This window comes from Cryptomeria japonica, chromosome 4 (assembly GCF_030272615.1).
Source record: "Cryptomeria japonica chromosome 4, Sugi_1.0, whole genome shotgun sequence".
In the NCBI taxonomy this organism is placed as follows: domain Eukaryota; kingdom Viridiplantae; phylum Streptophyta; class Pinopsida; order Cupressales; family Cupressaceae; genus Cryptomeria; species Cryptomeria japonica.
In genome coordinates, this window is record NC_081408.1 from 463,931,456 (window position 1) to 463,944,572 (window position 13,117).

General features: G+C 34.2%; 1 pseudogene; it reads left to right on the forward strand.

Annotated features, from left to right (window-relative positions):
* Positions 1–12,916, forward strand: part of LOC131077348 (polyubiquitin-like) — a 63,734-nt pseudogene extending 50,818 nt beyond the window's left edge.
* The last annotated feature ends 201 nt before the right edge of the window (positions 12,917–13,117 follow it).

Here is a 13,117-nt window from a genome sequence, read left to right on the forward strand (position 1 = left end):
AATATTTTAAAAATTAGAAAGAAATATCCTATCATTTCGATTATGACAAGTTTCTAGATTGATATTTAAGACAATCTAATAAAAAAAATTGACAAAAAAATTGTACAAAATTAGAAACAATTATATTCTAATCCTTGTCTTCGGACATGTAGTGTCGCGGTTAAAACACTTCGTTGGTGAAGCGGCCACCAAGGTTCAAACCCCTGCTGAGCCATTGTGCTCGCAGGCCTTGTGTCTTCGTTGGGTCGTTGTGCTCACGAGTTTAAACAAGTGAAGTTTGGGGATGAGGTCCCCCAGTTGTGGCCTCACCGGTTCATAGCTCTAGGTCAAAAGCGTTTCACGTGGAGCTGGAGGGCATGTCATGCTAGCGTCGCCAGTCACGTTAAAAAGTTTACCAGACATATCCTACCATTTCAAAATATTCTAAATAAATTTAAGTTTTTTATAATTATTCTAAAATAATATATCAATTATATTATATACTAAAATAGTATATAATATATATTACCTATTATGATTTTTTATGGTTTATTAATAATTTGAAGTGTCATATGTACAGTTTTAAGAAAAAATAGCAAGTCAATGATACAGTCCAATAATTTTATAAGTTGTCATATATGGTCTAAAAGATAAAAGGCCATATAGACCGTCAAATTCCAAGCTTGATTAACAAGTATAGAGATCTAGCAAGTATAGAGATCTAATTGATGTCCAACAACTTAGCTAATGAAAGTCTTTATACCTCATTTTCAAGTACATACATTTTCAATTATGACAAGTCAAACACCTGAAAGAATTGTGCCTTTTGTTTATAAGTGAATGCATGGCTTTTATATTTTTAAATGTATGATTTCTAATTATTGATATAAAAAATAAAAAATAAAGGAATGCTTCTTTTATAATAATTTAAGGTAAAGTAATAAATGTAGTAATTGATTTTAGGTTAATTAATTATTAAAAAAATAATATTTAATATTTATATCTTGATAATGACCTTACAAATAGTTGTCTTCTTGTACATATGAGTTTCTTACAAGAGGATATCAATCTTCAAAGGAATTGAGATTTTTATACTAGAGTTATTATTAATGATTTTTGTCATACATTCAACTTAAGAAAAGTTCATTCAATTTATATCTATCCATGTAGTTTTTGGGAAAGTAGGATAATCAAATATATGTACATTTTATTTTACAAAGTAGTTTAGGTTTTGAATTTTGAGATTTTTCTAATAATTGATTAGGGTTCTTATTGTTGCTCATTAACATATCCAACATTTGCTATGTTTTTCATTAGAAGAGTACTAATATACTCTACACATGGACATTAGTTATAGGGGTTTTGCTACACTAATAAAGACAATTTATATATTTTGTCATATCCTTGAAGAAAATAATACAATTTTTTTTATCCTTTTCCAAATTGTGATGATTGTATAGAAGATGTCTAAAAAACTAGCAACACATGTAATTGACCTTGTAAGTTAATCGTCTTCATATATTGTAAATTTTTTGTATTACGAGAATATTTTTGCACAGCATGCCAATCTAAACCCATTTGTATTTGTTCTAAGCAATTTTCTTCACCTTTGAAGATCAGCTAACGTGTATTCCAAACACTTACTCCTACCAAAAACAATATTCAACTCTCACGACTTTCTCTATCCAAAGTATATCTAACTATCGGCGTAACCATTGCACCTCATTTAGATGCAAGTGCTAGTTTTAAATTTAAAACTATGGGCATCAATAGATAGTCATTTATTGTACAGGACAATCATACATCCTACAACCTGCTCCTTTAACCTGCCAAAGATAGGACAATATTTTATTGTTAAATGCATGTTGTAACAGTTGCACAGGTTTGAAAAGGACACCAAAGAATGAATGAATGAATGAGTTTTAATGACGTCCACGAGACCCAATGACCTAAGGGACCCACAAGCTCAAATTGGCCTAGTTTCAAACTCTTTTCCATGCTGGATCTTCTCTTGTGAATCTTGATTAAGAGGTTCGTTGTTTTGTGAAGTCTTGACTCTTCAAAAAGCTCGTTCAAACTGTCCACTTTTAATTCATTACCAAACTGACTATGAATGTCTTCATACGTTGTACAGTTCATAATGAAATGCCATCCTGTTTCTACTGTCCTCTTGCTGCAAAAAGACCTATTTGAAATTCGACAAGTTGTAGTCTCTAATCTGTACATGTAAGTTTTTTAGTACTGAAATACTAACCAGTTTTTTAGTACTTTCAACCACTAATGTATTAAAGTTTTTTTTTTTTTTTGAAAAGTGTGCGTTTATGCAAAGATTTAATAGGATCAAGATATTGAAATATAGTATGTCAAGTTGGCGGAAGACATAATTAAAAGAAGATAGTCCATTCACGATAAGCAAAGTGTTTTATTGAATTATTTAGTGTCATTGCTTTATACGATTCACCAACTCCGACGAATCCTTAAAAAGTTGAACATAATCTATACTGTTCCGAATTTAGAGATAAAAACTACCGATAAAAATGGACGGCTCTGATCAGACTTAGAAGTGAACCTGTCCATTTGAAATAGAAGACACCTTGAAATATTTGCTTGCAAGAATACGCTTAACGTCATTAAAACTCTTCTTCATTCATTCATTTGCTCTACCTCGAAAGAATGATGTATCTACTCGAGAGAAGAGGACATTTACTCCAAATTTTATTTCATTAAGTTTTGGGGAAGGTTTCAAATCTGCCGTCCACTACATTCACAGCGCAGGAGGTGCAGGGGTCGAGGCGCATGAGAGCTTGCAGCACGCAACACTTGTACAATTAATTAATGAAGGAAACGGTGGTAGTAGAAAATCTCTGTTTCAAACTTCAACTCATCCCTGACCGTTCCAAGTTCGTATCGATCCTTTCCGGTAACCGACAGTTGCCAGTAGAAACTGCGCGCTGGTTCACAAGGGAAACGAATTGTCCGTAGAGAGACTACAAATAGGCTTCTCGGCTCTTCCCTTCACACATTCAAATTTTGGGTTTTGTAAAACATCGCTGAATAGGTTCCAAAGTAGGATGCTTATTTCTCTGTAAAGGCTTCGATTTGCAGGTTTTGGGTTGAAGAAAGAAAGACATAGATGATGCAGATATTTATGAAGACATTGACAGGCAAAATGAATACTCTGGAGGTGGAAAGCTATGAATCGCTCCACGCAACGGCCTTTCCCTTTCTCTTTCTTTTCACTTGTATTTTTTCGTGTATTTGACTCTGGAACAGCTTCTTCATTGCCTTGGAGGTCTTCCTTCTCACAGCCGCTTTTGCTTATTTGAGAAGCAGCCTTCTCTTGTTTCTTTGCCTCATTTTTGTCAGTGCTCTAGGGTTTGTAGATTGGGTGCCTCTTCGCATGGAGAATTCTTCAAATACGCTACTTCTTGAGAAACGAAAAACACAAGTGATGAGAAGACAAGAGAATAGGAAGGGAAGGCAGGCCAACAAGTCTGATAAAAGAAAACTTTGCCTGGAGCGCAAGAATGAAGAAGCGTTCTGCAGTTAAAATCGCGTCTTCCTGGAAGCGGCACAATATAAATAGGCTTCTCGGGTTTTCTCTAACACAATCTGTTTTTGGTTTTGATTAAAAACGGCTGAATAGTTTTCAAAGTAGGACGCTTATTTCTCTTAATCCATATCTGTAAAGGCTTTGATTTGCAGGTTCTATGTTGAAGTAAGCAAGAAATACAGTTTGCAGATATTCGTGAAGACTTTGGAGGTGGAAAGCTCTGATTGCATCGAAAATGTAAAGGCAAGGATCGAGGACAAGGAGGGAATCACTTCCGATCAGCTGCGCCTCATCTTTGCAGGCAAACTGCTGGAAGAGGGGCGTACCCTTGCCGATTATAACATCCAGAAAGAGTCTACCCTTACCTGGTTCTCCGTTTCAGAGGAGGAATGCAGATCTTCGGTGAGGAGCAGTTCGAGGATGGCCGAATTCTCGCTGATTACAGCATATAGAAAGAGTTAAACTTCATCTCGTTCTGCCTCTTCGCGCAGGGTTTTAATTCTATATTTCTGCTTTAGACGAGATTTTTCATCAAATAAATAAATCTCTTCCATTGGTGTGCAATTTGCCTATGTGCTAATGCTTAGATAAGCCGAATAAAGGATTTTATCGTCATTTTCCTCTCAGGGATAAATCTTTGCTATGAACAAATTAATACTTTCGTCAAATTACCTCTATGGTTCAAGTAACACACTTAAGCCCCCTGGCATGCATTTGGTCTGTTAACAAGTTCAATTTACATAAATTAATGAAAGTTATTTTGTCCATGAAAAATGGGGGCTGCAAGCACATTCATTTCATTTGAAATTTAGTTCTGAATCTAGGAAAGAGCCCTAAATCCTAAAAAGGAAATAATTCATGAAGATGGGCATGAGCAATTTTATTGGTGAATATAGATTTATTGATATCCGTGACAAACATAATAAGCAATATCATGAATCATGTGACATAAAATCATGTAGACAAGTGAAAACAAAAGTGGTGGAACATGAATAGATATAAGTCTGTAAGTAGTGAAATTGTCAAGGGACTATAGTATAGCTTGTAACTTAACATGTAAGAAGCATTAGTGTCAAAAGGTAATAGATGTTCCTCAGGTCAGGAAAACACAACATAAACCATAACATATAGATGGATTGAGAATAGGAAAAACACAACAAACATGACATAAATAATAAAGAAAAAAAGTAAGAACACAAAAAGATAATGTAGAAAAAAATATGAGTTTGTAGGTAAATAAAGCTTAAAAATGTTCATTGTCTCATGGAAAGATCATTATCTTCCCAAAAAATAGTAGCATGTTCTTCTTCCTAAGTGCATGAGTTTATTTTTTAAGTACACATTCCCTCTTAATAGGGATTGACGATTTTGGTGAACAGACTATCATTAAGTGAAATTGTAGGAGAGTCTTTCTTAACCCATTACTCTTGCTTCTTAGGAGTTGGTTTCATTAAAGATTTTATATTTTTTGAATCATAATACTTTGTTTTGGTGTCCATGGAGAAGTTATTTAAGCATGAAATGCATGTTGTTGAAATAGTGTTCTAATCCTTTTAATGTGGTATAGGTAAAATATGCTTAGAATGACCATGTGGCATTTTAGCCTCTTCTCTCTTTTCTTAAATCTCTTATAAATAATTTTGATAAACAGTGTTGATGCAATAGGAAAACTCCTCTTGCCTGCAACAACAACACACTAACACAAAAATAACTATATATACTTTGCTTCAGTTTGAATTCACAAACACAAAACAAATTCTTTTCATTGCTTAAAGACTAATATAGATTACAATTAAAAACTCTATGAATACATATACTAATCATTATCAAAAATCCCATCATCAATGCCCATGAATTTCTTATCGGGCCTCCTCCTTACAACTACAACCCACACTTTCACTCACTAAATAAAATCTACAAACATTTTCTTTACTCCTCTTGCGCATTGGGTCTCTCAACAACTCTTTGTTATGTCATTCAATGCACCTACTCTCGCTGTTTTGGTCTTTCTATTGTGTAGGTCTTACTGCACTTTCTCACACACCTCCATCCATACTTCCACCCATTATTTTCATGTCTAACACTTCCAAACTTTGCAAGAATTTCCTTTCACACTATTATCTCCTCCTTTACCAATTGGTTTGTCTTACTTTTCAGACATTCATTTCTTTCATAGCCACCCCCTTCTTCTTTAGACTCCCCTCTTATTTGATGATGCTTCTATTTTTATTTGTTTCTTTGCACAACTTTTCTCACGACCCTCTCCCACGATCATTCCCATGACCACTCTCTTATAGAGAATTAAAGCTCTACCTCCACTCAATGCGTTACTCATAGAAAGGATGTTGGTAATGGTCGAGTCTTTAATTCCAGCTTTGACCTCCAACAGATGTGCATACTCTATTTTATTATTTAGCACACACAAGCAACATGATGCAAAAGGTTGTGGAATTCAACGTTATGTTTTCCAAGTATAAATCCTTCTTTACAAATCCAGTCTGCGCATAGATTCCATAGTGAAATCCTTTGAGATTGCAAATAATCTATGGCGAACTCCTTCATTGTGGCAATTACACATGAAACTATTTCTTTTTCGTCTTCTTCTAGCATTTCGTCGAAACAACTGTCACCCTCCTCTCAAAACTTTGCTTCCTACTCTTTGCTCCTCTCATGGATTGGCATCCACCATATACTATCCTCCACCGATGACTCTCTCCTCTCTTCTTATCCTTTATGGGATCCAATCCACCATCAACTAACCTCCACCAAATATCCACTCCACTCTTCTCCTCTTTTGTGGATTTCAATCCACCACGAACCAACCACCTCCACCAAGTTTCACTTGCAAAACCTTTCACAACTTCCACCTACAAATATGCAACATTTGTATTCCACCTTGTCAGTATACCATTCTCTTTCTCACTCACTTAAGCACACACAAATCCATCTCAAATTCTTTATTACAAAATTCATAAAAAATTTACCTCTTCTGTTGCAACATCTTATTTATGACCTATCACTGCAACTGTAAATTCCTTTGGCAATTCATTTTTTATCTCATTCTCTTCACTTAAAGTGATCTCTTCTCCAAGCAATGGGTCATCTTCATCAGGTCCTCAATCAACCTCTACTCTAACGTCAACTTTGTTCTCTTCTTTAATGGCTTCAACAAGATATATAACTCCATCATCCCTTTGACCTTGTATTGGTACTTAAATTTCCATCTCTTACTTTGTGCTCTCCTCAAATAATACTTTTACAACATGTTAGCCCTATTTTTTATTATGATGCAAAAACTGGATAAGCCCTACAAACTTTTGTTCGAATTCATACTTCAATTCTCTAAGTTCATTTTTCAAGTAAATTGTTCACCTCGTTCATCTTTTGGGATCTATGTAGTTGCTTCTTAGTCCTAGCTTTGGTGTTAATTCAAAAAATTAGCTCAAAGTTGTCTTTTTAAGTCTTCTTTTCTAAAATAGTGCAAAGTCAGAGTTTAAGTCCAATATTACACTTCTCTTAGTCTCTTGGTGTAAAGTCGAAGTTTACGTCCAATATTGCACTTGCTTGGGTTAAATGCATCCAAAATATGTATTTCGGGTTTGTAAATTTGAAATACACATCTTGGTGTATTTCGGGTTTGCAAACCCAAAATACACATTTACGTCACATGTTTGGGGTTCATTAATTGTTTGTCTTTCAAATTGTATCGATTTCTTCTTGCTTTCAATCTTCTTTTAATCTTATTTTTGGTCTTTTTGCTTTCCATTTTTCTCCTGAGTGCCTAGAGTCTTGTCAAGCTGTGGAGTTTGAGAGGCTAAAGGTGTTTGAAATCTTCCCTTCCGGACATGTTTCTTTACTTCATTTCTTACTGTTTTAGGGTTTGTATTCTTTCTTTTTACCCGACTATTCAAGTTTTGAATGATCAAGCATTGTTTTCATTTCGACCATTTCATGGTGTACGCCAGGGATATAATATTATCATACATCATGTTTCTTTGTCATGATGTATGGCGGGGTTGTATCCCCAACATACACGATTTTTATTTCAAATGCCATAACCTGCAATTGTTGTTTGGTGAAAGTTGGGGCCTTAACCCGAACATACACCAAATGTCAATGTTTGATGTATGTCGAGGTTACTGTTGGACCTCAACAATTTTGCTAAATTTTGAGGGCCAATGTTGAAAAATTTGCTTGTGACACTTAGAAACACTTCCACAAAATCAATCGAAGTAGCCCAATTTGAGGCTGAATATTTTCACACCCATCGATTGTCATCAAAAATTGCTTTGGGATCTTCTTGACCTCTTATCAGAGATGACATATGACCATTTGCAGCCTCTTGGGATCAGAATTGATGAGTTTTTGAATTCTTTGTTTTGGGGTCCTGAGGTAGGTTTGTTGTTTGCAATTGTTAAACTTTTCTAAGTAGTCATCTTTGGAGAGTTGCATTTCATTTCCTATTGAGTTTCTTGTCAAACCAACAATTTTTTGTGTTTTTTTGCACCCTAATGAAGCCCCATGTCAGTTTGTAGAACTCCATGAATCCATTTGACATGTTTTCTAGGTCAAATCTATTTGCAAATTGTTCAGATTTGCAAACTGAACTGTGCAAAATTTGCTAAAGTAGTCCTACATTCTGATTTTTATTTCATGACCTATTGACCTACATGAAAAAATTAATGTTTCCCATGATTATCTATATGTTTATCTACCACTTTGCCGGTTTGCAACTCCCTAACATTTCATTTGATGTTTTTTCAAAGTCGGATGTAGAAGGACTTTGTGAAGGTTGAAAAAATAGCACTTTCAAAAAACAATTGAGTAGGCAAATTTGAGGATTAAAATATTTCACCTTAGACATCGTCATGAGAAACCGTTTGGCATTCTAAATTCTTTGTATGACATTCTACAAATGTGCTAGTTTTTAGAACTTGGGGGGTGATTTGATCATTTTTTGAAGCCAATTTCAAAGGCTACTTAGGTTGTTTTGATCAGAATTCAGAGCTGTCAAGCATCAAATTAAATCATCATTTGCTCAAATTTTTGAGCCCCAAATACATCCAAATGAGTTTTCAGAGCATTTTCAATGGTCAATTGTCCAGGAACAAAATTTATTTTAGTCGGACCCACCAGGGACCCTACTAATGACGAAGCCCAATAAGACAAATTGAAGTCTATTATAAGAAAGATATATTAATTAAATCTATTTGATCTAAATAATATTATGTCCAAGTCAATTTGGATGATAAAGGTAGGAACGGTTATTCAAATCATCAAATTGATTTGAGTACTGGGTAATGAAAGGAAAATTACATAAATCATTTTGTAATGATTTAGTCAAAGTAAGTGTAAAACATTTTTTAAATCATTTTAGTGTAATGGTGGTGAAAGAGGGCGATGAAGAAATCAAGGGGAAATCTTTTCTCTCCTCAAGAGAAGGAGGGGAATTTTCACAAAAGATTCTCCTTAACCTTTTCATGCACATTACATTTAAAAGAGGGGGGAGAATTCACTAGATCCAATCTCAATAGGAAGAGATTGAATGCTAAGTGAATTGACAATGGATTTGGAAAGTAAAAGTAACCCCTCTTTTAGAATATAAAAGGTTGGATTATGCGATTTAAGACTAAGCGTAAAAGAGACAAAGAAATGACTATAACTTGAGATAGGAATGCACGATGAAGTTGTGCACCTTGAATTGGCAGTAAAATGTCGAGATGAAGCTCCCATGCAAATTCAAGTGAAAGTTGTCAGGACCATGTTGAAAGTGCACACGGTCCTCTGAAAAATCTGCGCATTGAAAAGGGTTTCTCATTATAATTAATGGGCAGTCCTTTAGTTGGACCTAATGGATGTATAGGTGGAAGAGTAACCAGATTAGAGATCAATAAAAAAATTCATAATATCCTACCCCACACTTGTAACTAAGATTTTTTTTTAAAAGTAGCTAAATGATCACTCTGGAATAATAACCATTTGAAAAGGTATTAGATGTTTGAAATTTTAAAGGAAAGAATGCATGGAAGATGATGAGGATAAGTGTATGAGTTAGGTTCATTATATATATATATATATATCCCTTAAATAGAGGGGTAAAAATAAAAAGCACTTACATATAGGTTATTAATTAGTGTAAAAACATGAAATGTAAGATTTTGTTTCTAGTTTACAAATATGTAATTTACTTAGTACCTAGAAAATAAAAGTGATTTTTGTATAGGATGTTGTCAGTCATATTATCAAAGTCCATTCCTTCCAACAATTTATTAAGATTTTTGTTTTAAATTAATTAATAAATAAAAATATATATTCAACACTAAAAAATATTTATATATTTATATGAAAACTATATATTATTATTTCTAATGGATTTTAATTTCAACCAAAAATTCTTTAAAAATGTTATCAACAATATTGCCAAAATATGTTCCTTTTGAAAAAAATTACTTCATGATTCTTTTTTAAAGAGTGGACCATACTTACTTGTAAACCTATTACGTTTTATGAGGTATGGTTTGAACATCACAAGATAGCAAGCAATCTTGTATGATAGTCTTAACATTTCATATGATATAATTAATCATAAATATTTAAAATAAAAATAAAAAATATGTTACATGGAAGTAGATTTGTGCCCTAATCCTACTATTGGAAATCATTTAACTAGAGAAGAACTTAGAGCTTATTAATGTACTCTTGTAGCTTGAAGGGTGATGTAATTTTTCATTTAAAATGTTCGAAAAATGCAGTTCAAAATAAGAAGAATTATTTTAAGAAAAATGACATGTATTTCCTCTAACTCAATTTTGAACAAGCAAACTAACTTGGGTTTGCTTTTGAGTATTTTTAACTAAAAAATTGTTGTTTTCAGAAAACATGTGCATTTTTTAAAAGAACATAATTGAATTATACACATTTTTAGTTTATTTAACAATTTAATTTAACTTTTCCAAATATGCAAAGTTTGAGGGTAATAAAAAAATTACATTCATAGGCCAAACATTGTTAAGGGAAATCTCCATTACTATGACAACATATTGATAGAACTAGGAACACATAATAATGAAAAGTAAACCATGAATAATAGTATAAAAAGAAAGTAATATTATTTTAGGGGATGTACATTACATTTCAATACACAAGTTTATAATGTTATTGCTTTCTCCATCTTATACGATTAGCCCACTTTTATTTATATGTACAATTAATATAACTTATCTATCTAAACAACTTATCATCTGGCTAGCATAACATTTCCAATAAAAGACACTACTTTTAGAAATACATTTGTCAAAATTTAAGAATTTTGTACATTGTTGCTGATTTGGAACTCTCATTGTGAATGTTTGGGTCCAAATTTGTGTGTGGATCTAAATATATATCTCATAGAGATGATATGATAAATCCTCATAGCTTGCAACATGTTTTATTTCATTATTTGATATATGAATTTATTAAGGATAAGAGATGTTTACAAAATGGCTTAAGGGAATTTATTCGATTGTGAGGGCCATGTTCTTCTTAATTAGACCTCTAGCAAACCGACTTTATAACGTTGGGCAAAAATTTAAGAACAATAAACAAGCATACAATAATCTTAAGGTGTTTTTTTGTAAATTGAATCTATATATATTCTTTGACTATACTCTTATAGATTGTGATGCTAGATATGCATTAGATGATTCATTCTAATAAGAATTAGTTTGTAAATATACAATCCTAATGAACAATACTTTTAATTGATTCATAATAATTAATTTAAAAAATAATAAAATTTTAAATTTGAAAATATTTAATTCAGAATTAAGAATATATATTTACAAACAAAATGAATAAACTAAATAAATAATACTAAAATAACAACATTGTAAACACGTTTTTTTATCATTACAACAATTAAATTTATTTTTCTAAATCTAAAAAATGTTGAAATTAGATTCAAACGCACTCTTGAAAATAGTTGGAAATCCCCGTTTTAATTTTAGTGTTTGAAATGTTACTCTTCCTTGATGCTCATTCTTTTGAAATCAGCAAAAATAGTTGAAAGTCTAGCTTTGAAAGTTGTCTAAAATTGACCATCCCCCCATATTCCCAACTTCAACTCATCCCAGAAAGTTCCGGAGTTTTTGAGTCGCGCCTTCTTCGAAACGGCACTAGAAACCACGCCACGGTTCACTCGTATCGTGCTACAACGGAAACGATTCCGTAGAGAGAGTATAAATAGGCTTCTCGGATCTTCTTCTACACACAATATGATTTTGGGTTTCATTAAAAAAGGCTGAATAGTTTTCAAAGTAGGACGCTTGTTTCTCTGAGTCCATTTCTCTAAAGGCTTTGATTTGCAGCTTTTCTGTTGAAGAAAGCAAGAAATACAATATGCAGATATTCGTAAAGACTTTGACCGGCAAAACCATCACTCTGGAGGTAGAAAGCTCTGATACCATCGATAATGTGAAGGCGAAGATCCAGGACAAGGAGGGGATCCCTCCCGATCAGCAGCGCCTCATTTTTGCCGGCAAGCAGTTGGAGGACGGCCGTACGCTTGCTGATTACAACATTCAAAAGGAGTCCACCCTTCACCTGGTTCTCCGTCTCAGGGGAGGAATGCAAATCTTTGTCAAAACCCTAACGGGCAAAACTATTACTCTGGAGGTGGAGAGTTCAGACACCATTGACAATGTGAAGGCCAAAATCCAAGACAAGGAAGGAATTCCCCCAGATCAGCAGCGATTGATCTTTGCAGGCAAACAGCTGGAGGACGGCAGGACCCTTGCCGACTACAACATCCAGAAGGAATCCACCCTTCACCTGGTTCTTCGTCTGAGGGGAGGAATGCAGATTTTTGTGAAGACATTGACAGGCAAGACAATCACTCTAGAGGTGGAGAGTTCTGACACCATCGACAACGTTAAGGCTAAAATTCAGGACAAGGAGGGCATTCCCCCAGATCAGCAGCGCCTGATCTTCGCTGGTAAACAGCTGGAAGACGGCAGAACCCTAGCCGACTACAATATCCAGAAGGAATCCACCCTTCATCTTGTGTTGCGCCTGCGTGGTGGAATGCAGATCTTTGTCAAAACCCTCACCGGCAAAACCATTACTTTGGAAGTTGAGAGCTCCGACACGATTGACAATGTGAAGGCGAAGATCCAAGACAAGGAGGGCATTCCTCCCGATCAACAGCGCCTCATCTTCGCTGGGAAGCAGCTCGAGGATGGCCGAACCCTTGCTGATTACAACATACAGAAGGAGTCCACCCTTCACCTCGTCCTGCGCCTGCGAGGAGGGTTTTAATCCTATATTTCTGTTGAACTCGGACCTCTGATATATGTATTCGACCTTTTTCATCAAATAATAAATCTCTATTCCGTTAGTGTGCAATTTGCTTGTGTGCTTCTACTTATATAACCCTGAGAGGATTTTGTGGTTATTTTTCTCATACAAAGGAATCTTCTTTGCTGTGAACAAAGTAATACAGAAGTCAAATGACACAATAACTTGGCTGTCTGAGTTTCTGTAACTGATGTTTTGTTGTTCTGAGTTTTTTGCAACTGATTCTTCGCTTGCTGCTCTTCAAATTTT